We start from the raw sequence: 17,727 nt of genomic DNA, 5'->3' as shown, positions 1-17,727 counted from the left end.
GGCTAGGGACGGGGAGATTTGCGGTTGGCACGTGTGAAGGCAGAGGTGAGAAACCATCTTTAAAGGGAGTCGTGACCCCATGTCCACAGCAGCACGATTCATAGCAGCAGCAACCAGGAGGTGGAAACACCCAAGTGCCCATCAGCAGCGAAGGGGTACACGCAGTGTGTCCGTCCATGCACGGGCACATGATTGGCCATGAACAGCAGCGAGGCGCCCGCCCCCGCCGCCCTGCGGACGGACCCCGAACACACGACGCTCAGGGAGGGAACCAGACACGAGAGGCCACACGGGGTGTGAGTCCGCGTGTGTGAAACGCCCAGAACAGGCTCATCCAGGGACAGGGAGGCGGCTCGTGGGGGCCGGGGGTGCTGGGGAGGGGTGATGGCTGATGGGGATGGGGCTTCCTTCAGGGGTGATGAAAAAGTCCTAAAATTGTTTGTGGCGATGGTTGCACAAGTGTGAAAATAGTAAAAAGCCCTGAACTGTGTGTTGTGTGTGAATTAACTCTGTGGCCTGAGGACCGTGCCTCAGTAAGAAGGCCTTAGAAAACAATGCCTAGTGATGGGTCAGTTTCCTGGTTTGGACAACGGCCCCTGGTTGTGCAGGGAGCCAGCACGGTTGGAGCTGGGTGCCAGGTGCCCAGGACCCCTGGGCACAGTTTTGCAACTTCTCGTGAGTCTTTAATTGAGTCAGAAATAAAAACTTGAATGATCGTATGTGTGGACGTCCCCTACAAGGCTGAAGTGAGTGGAGTGGGTTCTCCAGGGCGGGTAGGGGGGCGCATATTGGACGGGCCCTTGTTTCTCACCACCCGCTGCCCCCAGCAGTGAGGCGCCCTCTGGCCTCTGCGGGGCGCTCCAGCAGCTCCCGAGCCGCGTCTGGGGCGTTACTGAGGCAGCGGCGCCACCTGCAGGTGATGGTGGGGACTTCGGTTCTCCATCCTGGCCCCAGGTTGACAACACAATGGCCCTGAACTCTGAGAAAAGGGAGCCGGCATCTTTTGAGTTTTGGGGTTTTTTAAAAATAAGTTTTCAATTTTAAAATAATTTTAGATTTTCAGGAGAATTTCAAACAGAGTTCCTGTCTGGGGCACCTGAGTGGCTGTCAGTCAGTTGAGTGTGTTCTTGATTTCAGCTCAGATCATGATCCCAGGACGGTGGGATCAAGCTGTGGGGAGCATAGAGCCTGCTAGGGACTCTCTCTCTCTCTCTCTCTGTTCCTCTTTCCCACTCTCTCTCTCTCTCTCTAAAATAAAAATGAAGAAAAATTTGATTAAAAGATAGAGTTCCTGTCTGCCCTTCACTCAGCCTCCCCTGTGGCCATACCTCCCAGAACCACAGTGCATTTGTGACGATCGTGCACGACCCTGAACCCAGCCCCACTCTTTATTCAGATTTCACCAGTTCGCCCCTGTGGTCCTTGTCCTGCCCCGGGACCCCATCCTGGATCCCACCTTGCATTTGGTCCTCACATCTCGGCAGGCAGACCCCGGTGACCTGGTGGGTGCCCTGGGGCAGGGGGTTGACTCAGTTTCCACCTTTTCCTCACAGGGGACTCTGAGAGTCAAGTCATGCAGGAGAACGTCCTGATAAGGCATGAAAGGTCACGTGAGCATCCAATCCTTTCCTCAGTTTAGTTTGGGAGCATTTGGAGAATTTAGTAGGGACGACCTCGCAAATTTCTAACAGAACTTTCTGGTAAAGTGTGTCAAGTTCCACTTCTGCACCGGGAGGTCCTGAGTCTGGCAGAGCAGCCGAAAGGCAGGCCTTCATGACGGTCTGACCGTGAGCTCCAGACCCTTCCTCACCGCCGCTGCCGAACGCGTGTTTCTGGCCAAATGGTGCTCCACTGAACTGTTCCATTTTTCTTCCAGGGAGCGGACATCGGGTTCCTGAGCCTCGGCGCTGAGGACAGCTAAGCCTCGTGCACAGGTCAGTGCCGCGACGTGTCTCGTACTCGATCGTCAGAGTTCAAGGGGACGTTGAATGGCTGGCCATTCTGGGCCGGGCTGAGGAGGGGGAGTGGCTTGCTGTGGAGGCGGGCGCCTCACCCGAAAGGCTTCAGCGGGGCGTGCAGGGTAGCCACTGGCAGGACCAGAGCTGAGTCACTGGACGTGACAGACGTTATCTCAAAGCTGGCGCCCGTCCTGGCGGCTGGGAGGCACCACGTGGCCTCAGGGGCGCTCTTTTTACCAAGGTAGCCGTAGAGACGAACAAGGCTGAGATCCTGCTCTCTTGACTTCGGCCGTCTGTCCATCTGGTCTCATTTCCAGAGGGCGTTGGGTGGCTTCTGTCGTGTGGGAGGAGGGACGGCGTGAAGGTGAGCTGGGCAAGGCGGCTGGGCCTGCGGTAGCCCCACGTCTCTCCCCTTGCACCTGCCCGCGGAGGTCTCCGCCACCCTCCAGCGGCTTTCTCTGTCGTGTGATCTGTGATCTTCACTTAGAGTCAACCTCTGGCTTCCAACCGAAATGCCGAGGGAATTTTGATTCGGGTTGTGTTTGATTTATCGGTAAATTTGAGGGAGATCGGATGTCTCTGTGATGTTGGATAATCCCAAGCCGTGTGTCTGCGCCTGAGTCTAAAAGAAAAAATGTCAGAAGGAGGCAGCCCCAGAAGACGCACGTGCTGTGGGTCCGTCTCGGGGAAGTTTCTGGCAAAGGCTGGTCTGCAGGGACGGGAAGGTGCTTGGTGGCCGCCAGGGGCTGGGGAGGGAACGGGGACTCTGCGGATGTGTGCCAGGAAGACTGCGTGGGGGGTGATTTCACGCCCTGGCACCCTCGCTGCCGACTCCTCCAACCATGTTTCCACCCGGTGAGCTTTCTGGCCTGTGAGGTGCCCCTCAGTAAGCTCGCAGTGGTCATGGGCTCAGCTCAGGAGAGAGGCTGTCCCCGAGGACAGAGACCAAGGGCCGAAACGGGAGCCCTGGGGTGGGCGTGACGTGTGGGCGCCCGGTGGGACCCACACAGATTTCCCGTGTGAAGTCCGGCTCACAGGGCAGCCGGCCAGCTGGAGGCGGACTGCTGTCCTGTTAAAGAAGTATAGGGGCGCCTGGGTGGCTCAGTCGGTTAAGCGTCCGAGTTCAGCTCAGGTCACGATCTCGCGGTCCGTGAGTTCGAGCCCTGCGTCGGGCTTTGGGCTGATGGCTCAGAGCCTGGAGCCTGCTTCCCGTTCTGTGTTTCCCTCTCTCTCTGCCCCACCCCCGTTCATGCTCTGTCTCTCTCTCTCTCAAAAATAAATAAACGTTAAAAAAAACAATTAAAAAAAAAAAGTGTAAACGCACACAAAGGGGCCGCAGAGTTTCCTAAGGGCCCCGCCCAGCGCCGGCCGTGCTGACGTCCTGGGGCGCGTTCTGCCCGGATCTCCGGGAGTTACATCCACACGCGTGATTTTAGAGCCAAAGGATTTACTCCGTAACGTGCTGGTTCTGCTTGAGGGGCGTCTTTCCTCGACAGGAAACCTGTGTTTCTGTCATCTTTCCGGACGCTGGCTTAGCATCCCATATTCTAGGTGAATTGTAACACGTTTCTTTTTTTTCTTTGAAAGTATATTTATTTATTTGAGAGATACAGAGACAGTGGGAGTGGGGAGGGGCAGAGAGAGAGGGAGACAGAGAATCCCAAGCAGGTTCCACACTGTCAGCTCAGAGCCCGACATGGGGCTCAAACCCACGAACCGTGAGATCGTGACCTGAGACGAAACCAAGAGTCGGACGCTTAGCTGACTGAGCCACCCAGGCGCCCCTGTGCCACATTTCTTTTAAACTAATTTTATAACTGATTTAATTGGTCTCTGGGTGGGTTGGGGGGGGTGTTTTCCTGTTTTTCTTTTCTCTTTCTCTCTTTCTTTCTTTCATATTCCGGGATGACTGTCTCCGTGCAAACTTAATACACCCTTGGCTGGTTGTCGTTTGGGGTAAATGCTCACGTGTGTGCTTGCCGTGCGTGTGAGAGAGAGAGGGAGAGTCCGGGTGTCCTCGTCGCCTGTCCGACAGCCCCAGTGCCCTCCAGGAACGCACCGTCCCCGGGGAGCAGCCAGGCCGCCTCAGGGCTTCAGTTTCTCCCCTGAGCTGTGTGTTCTGTGCACGGCCTGGCTGTGCTCTTTACTGACCTTCCCGGCGGGGCCTCTGTCTCATCGACGTGTTTGAACTCTTCCGACACGTGTGTTGGAACTTCCTGTCTTTCTCCGTTTGGATGCCGTCTGGTGTCCGTCACGTAGGCCGTGAATGTTTTTCTGAGCGCGCTGTTCCCTCTACTCGCCGTGGGCGTTCTCGTAGGGAATGTGTTGTCTTTGGCGTGCCCCCAAATTTCAAGATGACAAGAAGCAATTAACCTGCACTTTGTGCGGATCGCATCTTTTATACTTAAATCTTGGAAGCAGACGAACTGGTGAGCCTGCCCCCTGCCCCAGGGGGACGCGGGGCAGCGTGCAGAGGGGCGTGGAGTGGTGCGGTGAGCAGGTGCTCCGTGGGCAGGTCCCGCGGGGAGCTCTCTGTCACAACGGAGGCACCCCTCCAGGGGGTTGCCGGGCTTTCCCTGGTTACGTGCTAATTTGGTAGTCACTCGTTGAACACACTCTGCTTACCTGCAGGTGTACAGACACGCGAGACCCTGGCCAGGGTTTACCACCTGAGCAGCCGGGGTGTCGCTGAGCAGGGGCCCCGCCACCTGTCTTGACGGCAGAACCAGCCCTCCAACAGATGTCAGAGCTCAAGGACGAACAGGAGTTTGGGGTGTTTGCTCCGGGGGCTTGGGGCTCAGGGGTCCCCCCCCCCCCTCTGCCTGCCCCACAGGATGCTGCAGTTCCCGCTGGCGACCACAAGGGGGCAGAGAAGGTCCACGGGGTCTGCCCCCGCTGGGCCTCAGGCCTGTGTGGGCGCAGGTGCAGTATTTCCAGCTCTCCCCCACCCTTGTTGGAGCTCTGTGACTACCCTGTCCCTGTTCTCCAGGACATTCCAGCACCGAGAGTTCCAGGGTCACTCTGTCTCCCCGCCCCCATCCCCCTTACAGATCCAGAGCCTCTGTGGACCCAGGCCCCAGCTGGCCCCTTTCACCGGGTTAAGGAGGGAGAAGGAAGCACTGGCCTGTGACCTTGGGGGCTCAGGGTACCGGCACACCTGCACCCCGAAACCCACTCGACCCGGGCATGGCCCAGTGGCCAGAGCAGAGGCCACAGCACAGAAGCAAAGGCACAGGATTGGGGGTGGGCAGCCTGGCTGTTGCAACCCCCACCTCGGGGACTGAGTCCGGCTTCTGGAATGTTCCCCCCTCCATGATCTGGGGCAGTGGCTGGTGGCTCTGGCCCGGTACAGTCCCTTCCTTTGGGACTCACCTAAACGGCACAAACCCTCAGAAGCCGCCTCGGGCCTCCCAGGTGTGGCATCTGGCCCGTGTCACACCTTCTAGTGCGGTCCCTGGGGTGGTTACGTCCGGGGCACAGGGTAGCCCTTCCCTTAGCAGGGATTTCCGAGTGTGTGCCTGGGCCTGGCCATGGAGAGACGGCAGTGACCACATGGGGAAAACCCTTGGTTCCACAGAGCTGACGTGCTAGCAGGAACTGGACACCCGTTGTGGGCTCCCCCTGCCCCAGCACCGCTAAGCCCAGGCGGGTCACTCTCTGGGGGCGTCCGGGGCTCTGTGAGGGCTGAGCAGCATCTCTGGCCCCACCCCCTCGATGCCAGGAGCCCCCCCGTGTAATGACCACAGATGTCCCTAGACGTGGCCCAGGATCTCCTGGGGGCAGAACGAGGACGCTATCTTAATGATCTCTCTGACACTGTCTTTATCGGGTTCCCAGCCGCTGGCCCTCCCACAGCCTCGAAGCTCTGGGGGCTGAGACCGCAGCCGAGGCCTCCTGGAGAGGCACCCAGCTTTCCTTCAGTTCCTTCAGGCTGCCGCTGCCAGGGACCGCGGCTCAGGCCCCCTGTGCCCTGAGGGCTCTGGACTTTCACCCTGGGCGTCCCCTGGGCTCACCAGGCCACTGTGGCGCTAGCTTTCCTTTGGATGTGACATTGTCTTTGAGCTGCAGTTTCCAGCATGGTAGGTAGGCATGAACCACCGGCACGAATACCGGCAGCCGCTGAGCACCTGAAATGGGCCGCAGTGGAAATGATATTTTGCATGTGTTAGGTTAAATCTCTGATTCTTCACTGGGGGCCGTCTTGTCCCCAGGGGACACCGGGCTGTGTCCGGGGCCATCTGTGGTTGTCATACTAGGGGTGTAGCATCGAGGGACTAGGGGCCAGGGTCTCTGCTCAGCCCCGACAGAGTGGCCGGCCGTGATGCCCATGGTGCGGAGGGAGGGGGAGAGCGCCCGGACAAGGACCGGCGTTCTCCAGCCTTCTTGCTCGCTGCATGGAGCACAAAAGCACGCCGTGACCTTCAAACGACTGAGTGTGTTTTCCTGACTGCCGCTTGTTCTCCCGGGAGCGGGTGAACATTCCTGCCGAGAGCACCGTCGGAGCCTTTTATCTCTGGAGTGGTCCTCGAGCGGATCAGACCGCAGCCCCAGCCCTCCAGTCAGAGCCCGCTGTCCCCGCCACCCCCGGCTGGTTCCCCGCCTCAAGTCCTTCCCAGGCTTGTGGAAACGCACGTTATTACCAGTTCTTTCTGCGGACGAGCTGTCCTCCTGCACAAACTGCCAAGACCTACAGTCAAAACCTTAAAGCGTTCTGCTCACGAAAGGTCACGGGCTGCCGCTGCCTTTCCAGCAGAAACGTACGCGGCACATGCATAGTCAGCCGGTGCCGAGTGAAGTGGGCCCAGGGGGCCCTGCCGCAGCCTGCGGTGCCTGAGACCCTCATCCTGTAGCCCGCCGCTCCGATCCGGCAGACAGGACGTGGGCCCTTCCCAAGGCAGCAGCGGTGGCTCCGACGTGAGCTTGACCCTCTAACCCAGGCTCTCCCCGGGGCTCTCCCAGGGGCCACGGGCCCACGTCCTGGGAGGTCTGTGGCCGTCACGACCGGGAAGCTCTTGGCATCGAGCGGGGGGCCCAGGGATACTGCCCCGCCGCCATAGCGCCCAGGACACCCCCAAACAGTGACCTGCCCCGGTGTCCGCCGTGGCGAGGCGAGAGGTCCCGGCTGTGCAGGATTCTCGGCTCCCACAGGGAGTCAGGGTCCTGCCTCACTGTCCACGTGCGTCACTGCCTGGGTCCCACCCAAGCCGTCTTCCTGACCCTGCGGGCCAAGGCACACCACAAGTTTCTGTCGGATTTTACTAATTTGGCAACGCAGACCCAGGGAGTCTCACGTGGGAGATCACCGGGGCAGGGGACCCGTCCGTGGGGCTGCTGGAGCGGAGCTGCCCAGTGGCAGCTCAGGAGCGGAGGCCACGCATCGCGGGCACGTGTGCGTTGCTGGGCAACCGCTGGCACAGTCGGCCTCCCTCGGGGCAGGGCATGGTGCGCACACGCCCCGCTCGCTACTCATCAAACTGCAGCCTCTTGACTCAAAACACACAGGGCGACAGTCACGTGGGACAGGAAGGTGGGGGCGGGGGAGCCGGGAGCCGGGTGGAAGCCGCTGAGGGCCTCCCCTGGGGTGGGCACGGGGGTCCCGCATCTTCCCAGGGCCCATTCTCGGCCTGATTCCCTTGGAGCCGGTGGGTTGTCGGTTCCTTATTTTCCTTCCCTCCCAATCATTCGGTCAGCAAACGTCCGTGTGCCTGGGCCCCGCTGGGCTCACTGCTCACATCTGTCTGCGGAAGCCCCCAGGGCAGGGTCGGGGTACGCAGGACAGAGGGGAAGGGACGGCCTGGAGATGTGCTCAGCAGCAGGAGGCAGCAAGAGGGACTCCGGGGCCGACATCAGCCCGGCGGCGGAGGCCTGAGCAGGTGCGGGAGATGCAGGTGTGTGGTGGGGGGCGGGGTGCTTGCCTCGATTGCTACAGACTGCATCACGGTGCTCTCTAACTGTCGCAGGTGCCCCCCATGTGATGGCAACTGGAGGGGAGGCCTTTGGAGGGCTGGTACCGGGCATTGTAATAAAGACCTGTCTTGGGCTCCGTGCACAATTCCCGGCTCCCCGCTCCCCACGGCCTTGGAGTTTCCGAACGAAAGGAGTATCCGTCGTGTGTGACCAAACGTGGAAGTGATGGGAGAGCCGTCACCTAGAGTGTGTTAGCTAGCCGGGGCTGCGTAACATCACCACACACAGCGAGCTCCACGTGGCTTATCCGCTCCTGGGTCTGCAGGGCAGCAGTGTGGACTGCGTGGCTGGGATCTGTGCCCAGGGCCTCACCGGGCTTGGCCAGCGTTGAGGTGTCACTGAGGCTTGACTGAGAAAGGACCTGCCTCCAGGTTCACTCGGTCTGTCGTCAGGGTTCAGTTTCTTTGTCATCAGACTGCGATCGCTGCTGCCTTGCTAGCGGCCAGCAAAGGGCCACCCTAGGCTCTCAGGGGCCACATGGTCTCCTCCACTGGCTCCCTCCTGCTTCCAGTCTCTTACGTCCGGAAGGTCTCTGACCCGTTGAAGGGTTCACCTGATTAGGCCAGGCCCACCCACGTGTGTTCCCTTTTTTTTATTAATTCAAAGTCAACCGATCTGGGGGCTTAATTACGTCACTCAAACCCCTTCTTCCATACAAAATAGCCTAAGCATGGGGCGCCTGGGTGGCTCAGTCGGTTAAGTATCCGACTCTCGATTTGGCTCAGGTCGTGATTCCAGTGTTATGGGCTCGGTCCCTGTGTCGGGCTCCGTGCCAAGCATGGAGCCTGCTTGAGACTCTCTCGCTATCGCTCTCGCTCTCTCTCTCTCTGCCTCTTCCCTGCTTGTGCATGTGTGTGCTCCTTCTGTCTCTCTCTAAAAACAAGCAAACAAACAAACAAAAAACCCAAATAGCCTCAGCAGGAAATAGTATCTTACCATGTTCCCGGGTCCTGTCCACACTGAGGGTTGGTCTACACAGCGTGTTCACCAGGGAGCAGGGATTTGGAGCTCTTAGAATCCTGTCGGCCACAAAGGGAAAGAAGGGAGTGTACTCCTTCAAGACAGCCGGCCCAAAGCCTCAACCAGGGCTGAGCAGGTGATGCCTCGTCCACCCCCTCCGTGCTGGCAGCATCACCGGGACTGGGGGGGTCAGGACTGGGGGAGAAAGGGCGCGTTTGCGGAATGCACGGTCCGCTTTGTCCCAGTTACACCCGAATGTACTCACAGCTTCGCCTGGTTTTTATTTTTTTAATTTGGAGAGAGACAGAGAGACAGAGACAGGGACAGGAGAGATTGAAAATCCCAAGCAGGCTCCATGCGGTCAACACAGAGCCCGACGCGGGGCTCGAACCCACAACACCGTGAGATCGTGACCTGAGCAGAAACCAGGAGTCGGACGCCTAACCGGCTGAGCCGCCGAGGTGCCGTCGCTTCACCTAATCGTTAAAACACTTGTATTTTGAAATAATTACAGATCCGTTGGAAGTCACAGTCGCTCCTGAGGCCTGATCCCGTACCCCCTCCGTCCCGCTTCCCCCAGGGGCAGCGTCTCTCGTCACTGTGGTGCTAAACCGGGAAATTGGGGTGGGGACCCTGCGTGTGCGGTTCCCAGCCATTCAGCACGCGCGCGGATTTGGCTTCGCCTCGCGTAGGCGCGTGCGGGACTGTTACACGTCCGTCAGGTGGAGAGAGCTCTGGTCACTGGCGTGTGTCGGGCCGGCGGGCGCAGGCCCGGGAAACAGACACAGGTGTCTCTGCCTCGATGGGAGGAAAAGGCTGAAGGTGCCCACTGCACACTGATAGGAATCCCCTTGCCACTAATGACCTGGACACGTGACGACGGGTGACGTGGAGGCATGTGTTTGTTGGGTTTTTGCCAAAATGAGAGAGACGGAGAGAGAGAGAGCAGAGCAGTGGCAGTAGCAATGTGCTGGCCTTGAAGAAAGCAAGCGGCCACGTCAGGAACACTCAGAGCAAACGCCGCCCGACAGCCAGAAGGAGAACAGGGACCTGAGTCCCACAGGGGAGTGGATTCTGCCAGCCGCTCACATGAGCTGGCAGGGGGTCCCGAGTTCCAGATGAGAGCTCAGCCCGGCCAGTCCCTTGATTTCGGGCCCGTGAGACCTTTGAGGGCCCAGTTGTCCCCATTTCATGGATGAGAAGATCGTGGCAGAGGGGCCAAGTACCTTAAGTGTTCTGTGACATTCAGACGAGCCGCGTCTGTCCTCTGGGCCCGGTCGTGAAACCTCCAGGTCGGGGGTTTGGTCCGACCCCTCGCGGGGGGTTCAGCGAGTGGGTGAACGAAGGGGGGAAGGCGGCCCTGGGACAGTCCTCGCCTGACCTCCCGCACAGAGAGGCGAGCCTGCGAGCGGGACCAGTGACACGTCAGGGACAGTGAGCAGAACCCGGGACGAGTAATGATCACGTGCAGCTTCCTTGGCGGAGTCATCGCCGGAGCTGAGGTCTGAGCTCATTAGCCTCCCGGAATGTGACATGCCGTTCCCTGGCTCCCTGACGAATGTTCCCGCTGAGCCGAGCTCTGCTCCTGCGGGAGGCAGGCTCTCGGGGCGGGAGCCAGGCGCCCTCTGGCCCTCGGGAGGCAGGCCCGCCAAGCCAGCGGCGGCCGGAGGGACAGAGGGCCAGGTCTGGCAGTGCTCCCTGTGTGTGTCCTTGACAGGGGCCAGGGGTGCAGGTGTGAGGACAGGCACACAGACTACGTGGGAAGGCAGACAGCAGTGGGGACTCCGGCCGGGGTCATACCTGGCAAACCGTTAACCAGGTCCTCTGTGTCCCTTCTGTGTCCTGGTGCCACGGGGTAGAGCCAGCGGGGCACTGGGGAGTGGGGTAGCAGCATCCAGGGCCCCATCCACTCGACGCCAGGAGGTCCCCCAGTCGTGGCAGCTACAGATGTCCCTGCCTCACTCGGTGTCCCCTGGGGCAGGACTGCCCTGGGTGAGACCCCAGGTGAGAGAGCTGATGGCTGACAATACTGCCTCGGAGTGAGAGCGGGTATTCGGGGAGGCCTTCCTGGAGGAAGTGAGGTCCGAGTTGAGGTTGATAAGGCCCTGCAGCTGACGGGATGCAGGGGGATCCTCCAGGGGCACGGGAGCTGAGGCCGCTGCCAGGACCGACGGCACAGGCTGAGGGAGAGGGAGCAGGGAGGCCAAGGGCAGAGGGTTCCAGGCCCACCCGTGGCAACGATGGACTGACCATGTTTTCCAGATTAGGAAACTGGGGTGCAGAGGTGAGGGTGCCCAGTCACCCCAGCGATGGCGGGCAGAGGTCCCCGGGGGCTTTAGGGCTGTTTCCACGGTGCTGCTGGCCAGGCCAGCTTGGGGCTGGGAGTGGGCCAGGCCCGGGGAGCTCAGCCCTCACCTGCCCTTCGGTGAAACCGGCTTCCACCCTGACGCCCCGGGTTGTTGCAGGGAGTCCGTGAGGGCGCAGCTCCCCAGGCCTGGGTGCACGGGCAGTGTGTCCCTTCCGCCTGCGGTCATTGGGGGTCACTCCCCAGAGCCCTGCGTCTTTGGGCCCTGCCTCCCTCCTCCCTCCAGCTTCTCCGGTATCCGTGGAAACGCCGGGGCTGCGTGAGAGGCCCCCCGCCCTTCGGCAGGTTGGCGGTGAGCCCTGGACCCCTGCTCTTGTCCCAGCGCCCTTCCCTCTGGCCGGGCGAGAAGGAAGTGTCAGAACCATGGGGACAGAACGTGCCCCTGGCCGGGAGCCCACGCCCCTGGGAAAGCAGCGAATGGAGTCCCCCTTCCGCGGGCCCGGCCCGCATCCCCCAGGAAGGACGGCCGCAGGCGGCAGCTGTGTGTCCCGAGCTGGCCTTGTTTTCCTGTCCTCGGGGCGGGCCTCTGCATTCCAGGTGAACACCTGGGACGCTGGGAGGGGAGGGACTGCGGTTCCTTGCCCGCCACCTGCACCCCCTTCCTGGCACCTACCGGGGAAGGTTGCCAGAGCTGGTCTGTGCACGCTTCCCCGAAGACCGGCTTGCTCCTGGAGGGAGCCCAGCAGAGGGGGCGGCTGGGGACAGTCACCTGCACCATGAGGCCACCAGGGCTGCCACGGTTGTGCACAGGCCACGTTGTGCCACACATGACATACTCGGGACAGAGACGGCCTCATGAGCACTTGAAGCACTCCCTCCCTCCCTCTCTCTCTCTCTCTCTCTCTCAAAATAAAGGAGCAAACTTTACAAAAAATTCATGATCCTAACCACGTCTAAGTGCACAGCTCAGCGGCATCAGGCACACTCACACTGTCGTGCAGCAGTCCCCGCCATCCCGCCATCCATCTCCAGAACTTTCCATCTCCCCAGACCGAGACCCTGTCCCCATGAAGCAGGGACTCCCCGCCCCTGCCCCACCCCTGGCTCCCACCGTCTATTCTCTGGCTCTGTGGACGGGACTCCTCTGGGGACCCCCTGTGAGTGGGGTCACGCGGGACGTGTCCTTCTGTGTCTGGCTCCTGTCACCACGCACAGTGGCCTCCGGGTCCGTCCACGCGGTGGCAGGTGGCAGGACGTCCTTCCTTCCTGAGACTGGATCCTACTTCAGCATGTGGATGGACACACCGCGTTTGTCCTTCATCCACGGATGGACACGGGTTGTCTCCACCCTTTTCGTGGCTGCTGTGAATCGCGCTGCTATGAACGTGGGGGTGAAACTACCCGTTTGAGTCCCTGCTTGGAATTCTTTTGGGATAAAATACCTTTCCGTTTTGGTTTGACACGTCACCCCAGGTCACGGGTCTGCCCCCCAGGACACAGGAGAGCCCCTTCTGAGCTGCGGAATCCAAGATGTGACTTCTGCCTCACCCGCCCCCACTTGGACCCGCACAGCCCTCGGAGGAAATACAGGCTTTTTGCACAAACAAGCGTGCCCTGGGATAAAAACTCCCAAGGTGCAAATGACACAGGAGGAGAATGACGTCCCCCTCCCCTTGTGCTCTCGGCCACCCTGCCTGGGAGCGACCACCATGGCCGGCGTCAGGGTCTCTCCGGGACACGCTCCGTCTCCTTCCAGGCAGAGTTGCTGGCTGAGTTCCGGCAGGGGGACGTGCACCCTTGCAAAGCACAAAGTGGGGCAGGGGAGTGCCAGCCCCACAGGCCCGTGTGCGCAGGGCACCAGGTCAGCTCACCTGCCAGGGGGTGGAGCCACAGGGGACCTGCCCACCCGCGCCGGCCCGGGTCCTGGCCTGCGCGTAGTGGGCGTTTGACGATGGTAACGTACCCCCACATCAGGGACCCAGTGTTTGCATCCCCCAAATTCATACGGGGACGCCCTGAGCTGTCGGGTGAGGTCCTGAGGGTGGGGCCCCGCGGTGGGCCACAGTGAGGAGTCTCCCCGCGAGGAAGCACGCCCTTACCAGGGACCCTGCCCGGAGCCGTGATCTCATACTTCCAGGCTCCTGAAGTGAGAAGTGAGGCCTGCGGCTTAAGGCGCCTTGTCCGTGGCGTTCTGCGATAGCAGCCACAAGGGACTGATACAGCCCATCAAAATTACAACAAAATTTCTTTGAAAAGCAATCCGGAAAAGGCACCAGGTGGCAGCCACCTAGGGGAGTGGGGGTGCTTCCGCGGCCAAGGGTGGGTGAGGGCTGGCGCAGATACTCGGAGTGGTTTCTTGAAGACGCGGTGGGTTGAGCTGGCTCCTCCTATGCAGTCGGCGTGGGGTTGGGGGGGGGAGACCAGAGAGGCGTGTGCCAGTGTCCTGGGGCCACTGTGACAAAAGACCACAAACCAGGGGGCTTAAAACCACAGAATTTTGGGGGCATTTCGGTTGAGCATCTGACTCTTGATATCAGTTCCGGGTGGAGCCCGCTTGGGATTCTCTCTCTCTCCTTCTATTCTCTCTCTCTTTCAAAAGTAAACATTTTTTTTTTTTTTTTTTTAAAACGCAGAATTTCGTTCTTCCACGTTCCGGGGCCATATGGCTGAGGTCACAGTGTGGTGGGGCCAAGCTCCCTCCAGAGGCTCCAGGGGATGGTTCCTCCCCCCTCCTCCAGTTCCTGGGGGCCCAGCAGCCCGTGGCCTGTCCCCGCAGCGCCTGCCTCTCCCTGCGTGTCTCTCTTCCGATAAGGACACCAGTCCCGTGGTGGGGGCCCACCCTGATCCTGCATGGTCTCATGTTAATCGAACCAGTCACACCTGCAGAGACTTGGCCCATGTTCAGATAAGGTCCCCAGAGCCTGCTCAGCTGCTCTGACCAAGTCCCACTGAGGGGGCAGCTAAACAGTGAAGTGTCCGTCCTCAGGGTTCTAGAGGCGGGAGGTCTGAGACCAGGCTGTCGTCAGAGCTGGGTCCTGCTGAGGCCGCTCTCCTGGGTGTGCAGATTCTGACCTCTCGCCGTGTCCCCGCAGGGCCGTCATTCTGTGCAGACCGGGGCCGCCCTTGTAACCTCGTTTAAATTGATCACCTCTTATAAGGCCCCATCTCCAACCATGATCACATTGGGGGTTAAGGCTTCAACATAGGAATCTGGGGGACACAATTCAGTTCGTGTCAGGCACCTTCTGAGGCTCCCGTGGGCATGAGTCTGGGGGGTCGTTATTCAGTGCACCATGGGAAGGGGGTTGGACTCCATATTCAGTAAGGGAGGCTGTGCCCGAGGGAAGGGGGGCTGGGTCGCCCCAGGAGGCGGCCCCAGAGCCGGTCAAAGCCACATAGATGGGCCTCTGTTTGCAAGTCACTTAGCCGAGCTATGTTCCGACCTTCAGGGCCCTCTGCCAGCAGGGGAGCCTTCACCCCATCCTTCACCCCTTTTATAAAGGAAGGCGGAAACCCAGCTGGGAGGGTGGGCCCAGGGGCACAGAGCAGCCCGAGCGCGGCCGGCACTCCCACCCCGCGGGCTGCTTCTGTGTGCAGCTGCAGCTTCCAGCCAGGGGTGCCGATGGCATGAAGAAGGTGGCTGCCACCGTGGCCCAGGGAGCCCTCCCACAGCTGGGATGTTCCTGGAAATCTTCTCTTTTGCTCTTAATGGCTTGGAAATGTTGCATTCTTGCCCGAGATCTTCCTAATTTGCTTGGATAGAGAACGATTTTGACTTTTTTCCCCTTTTCTGTGTCCTGTTGTTCTCATGGCTGAGTGTCCCCTTGGGGTGGACCCTGCTCTGGGTTGGGGTGGGGGCCGAAAGTGTGTCTGTGGTGTGGATAGCAGTGGGGGGAGGGCAGCGGGGGCCAGACCTGGTGCGTGGAGGGGACACAGGGCAGCGGGAGCCAAAGTGCAGGCCTGTTGGCTGTTTTCTTAATTCTATGGGTTAAAAAAATGTTTTGACAACAGCTTTGTTGAGATATAATCCACTCACCACACAATTCACCCTTTTAAAGCGTATAGTTCGGTGTGTTTTAGTACATTTACATGCTTGTGCAACCACTGCATTGTTTAATTCCATCAGCCCAAAAAGCAACCCCATCCCCATCAACTATCACCCCCAACCCCCATCACCCCCAGCCCCCATGAACCCCCTTCCGTCCGTGGATGAGTCTGTTCTGGACCTTTCACACACGTGGACTCACACCCCGTGTGGCCTCTCGTGTCTGGTTCCCTCCCCGAGCGTCGTGTGTTAGGGGTCTGTCCGCGGGGCAGCGGGGGTGGGCGCCTCACTCCTGCTCACAGGTCAATATGTTCCACAGTGGCGTTTGCCTTAAAAGATGTTATGTGATGAGTACCTTGCCGATATTCCAGCACCTGCGAGGGCCTGCGCTCTGGTAAGGTGTGGACCTGCTGTGTATAAGCACCAGTACAGACTTGCTGGAATCTAGACCGAGCGTGGCCAACTTTTTCTGGGGAGGGCTATACCTTAAGTATCTGTAACCTTTGCAGGCTGGAAAGTCTCCGTTGTAACAACTCAGCATTGCCCTTGCAGCACGGAAGCTGCCAGAGACAACAGGTTGATGTGGCCACATGCCATTAAGACTTTGTGAGCAAGGGGCACCTGGGTGGCTCGGTCGGTTGAGCGTCCAACTTCGGCTCAGGTCACGATCTCGCGGTTCGTGGGTTCGAGCCCCGCCTCAGGCTCTGTGCTGACAGCTCGGAGCCTGGAGCTGCTTCAGATTCCGTGTCTCCCTCTCTCTCTGCCCCTCCCCCACTCACACTCTGTCTCTGTCTGTCTGTCTCTCTCTCAAAAATAAATAAACCTAAAAAAAAAAAAAAAAGACTCTGTGTGCAGAACCGCATGGAGGGTCCTGGTCTTCTGACCCTGCTTTAGGACAGAAGTTCTCAAATCCGGGTCCTGAGGACTCCAAAGAGTTTTTGTTTCTTGCAGGCTCTATTTTTATTTACTTATTTATTTTTATTTTTTGAGAGAGCGAGTGAGTGAGGGAGAGAGGCAGAGGGGGAGAGAGAGAGAAAGAGAGAATCCCAAGCAGGCTCTGTACTCAGCGAGGAGCCTGATGTGGGCCTCGATCCCCCGACCCTGGGGTCATGACCTGAGCCGAAACCAAGAGTCGGACACCCAGCCAGCTGAGCCCCCAGGCGCCCCTCGTGCGCGTTCTATTCATCAAGTCAGTGGACTCAAAGTTAAAACTGAGAAGATACTTAAGTTTTATAAATCAACTTAGAAACAACAATAAAAAACGCTAAATGACATTTTATTAAGTGAAAAGTCACTCAGATTTGCTGAGAAGGTAGCAAGGAAAACCCGAGGGACGGGGGCAGAGCCGAGGACACCACGGAGACAGGATGGTCACGCTTGTCAGGCGTGGCCACATCACTGTGACAGATGCGCCCTGGGAGGAAGGGTGCTCCCACGAGGGGTGCTGGTTGGAGGGCGGACGGAGCTCTCTCTTCTGTCTCTGCCAGTTTTCTGTAAATCCCAAATTTTTCCAACTGAAAACTCCATTTAAAAACATGTCCGGAAGGAAGGAAAGTGAGGTTGGGGGCTGCGGTCTGCAGTCGGAGGAGGGGGGTGCTCCGCCTTGGGGACCAGGCGTCGGGGTGAACAGGCGGGAGCTGGGCAGGGAAAGAGGGGTGAACGACCAGGCGAGTCAGCGAGTCCTGACCCAACGGCTGTCACGGTCGGTCGTCATTACCCGACCTGGGAGATGTGCTGGCGACCTGGCGATGAGGGGCCGGGAAGACAGACTCTGCAGCCGGGGGTCCAGGGAGGTCTCTAGAGAGGGGACGTCCACGCCAACCCCCGCGGGATGGTCAGGAGCGTCGGAGGCAGAAGGGCGGATGAGCCCCTCTGTCTGGGCTGGTCCCACGCCGACCTGGCTGACGCAGGGGCCGAGGCTCCCGACCCCCAAGGCAGGGTGGGGGCCGCAGAGGCAAGTGCAGGCTTAGCCCCCCCACCGTGGGTCAACTCAGCCTCCCTGGAGGAGCCCAGTTCCTGGTCCAGGCCAGCATTTTCCAACTAAAGGCAGCTCTGGCCCAGGGGACACTGGACAGTATCTGGGGACATCTGTGGTTGTCACAGCTGGGGGGCTCCTGGCATTGAGGGGGTGGGGCCAGGGTCGCCCCACTGAGGACAGCGGTTTAGCTGGGCTTGAACTCCGGAGGGACTCCAGGTCGCTCTCCACTTGGAAATTCAGATGCCCCCGGTGCCGCACCCCCACCTGGCCAGGCGTCCCCGGAGCACTTGGTGGGGCTCAGCCACGGGGCCGATCACAGACCCGGGGGGAGATTGGGGGCGGGGAGAGCGGTGTTAGGACAGGGTGGGCCGTCCGAGTGCGGGGCCCCGGCCAGGGCAGCCGTGTCAGCCCCGCGGTGCAGGCCGGAGGGGCGGGCTCTCTGGTGGGGTGGCTGGGCTCCAGGCCCCTCCGTCTGTAGGGCCCTCTGGCCATGTGTGCGTCCTCCTCGGGTCCC

At 60.0% G+C, this 17,727-nt stretch overlaps 1 protein-coding gene across 2 annotated transcripts in view; it reads left to right on the top strand.

Moving 5' to 3' along the window:
- The window catches only part of GNG7 (G protein subunit gamma 7), a 118,105-nt gene that overhangs the window by 27,115 nt on the left and 73,263 nt on the right, over positions 1–17,727 (top strand). For both annotated transcript variants that reach the window (XM_060629798.3, XM_060629799.3), the window contains exon 2: positions 1,877–1,934. The gene's annotated coding sequence lies outside the window, so the exon portion shown is untranslated. The remainder of the gene's footprint in view (positions 1–1,876; positions 1,935–17,727) is intronic.

This window comes from Panthera onca, chromosome A2, assembly GCF_046562875.1.
Source record: "Panthera onca isolate mPanOnc1 chromosome A2, mPanOnc1 haplotype 2, whole genome shotgun sequence".
NCBI classification, from domain to species: Eukaryota; Metazoa; Chordata; class Mammalia; order Carnivora; family Felidae; genus Panthera; species Panthera onca.
Note: the sequence above shows the minus strand (reverse complement) of the source record. Positions and strands in the feature narration are given on the sequence as shown.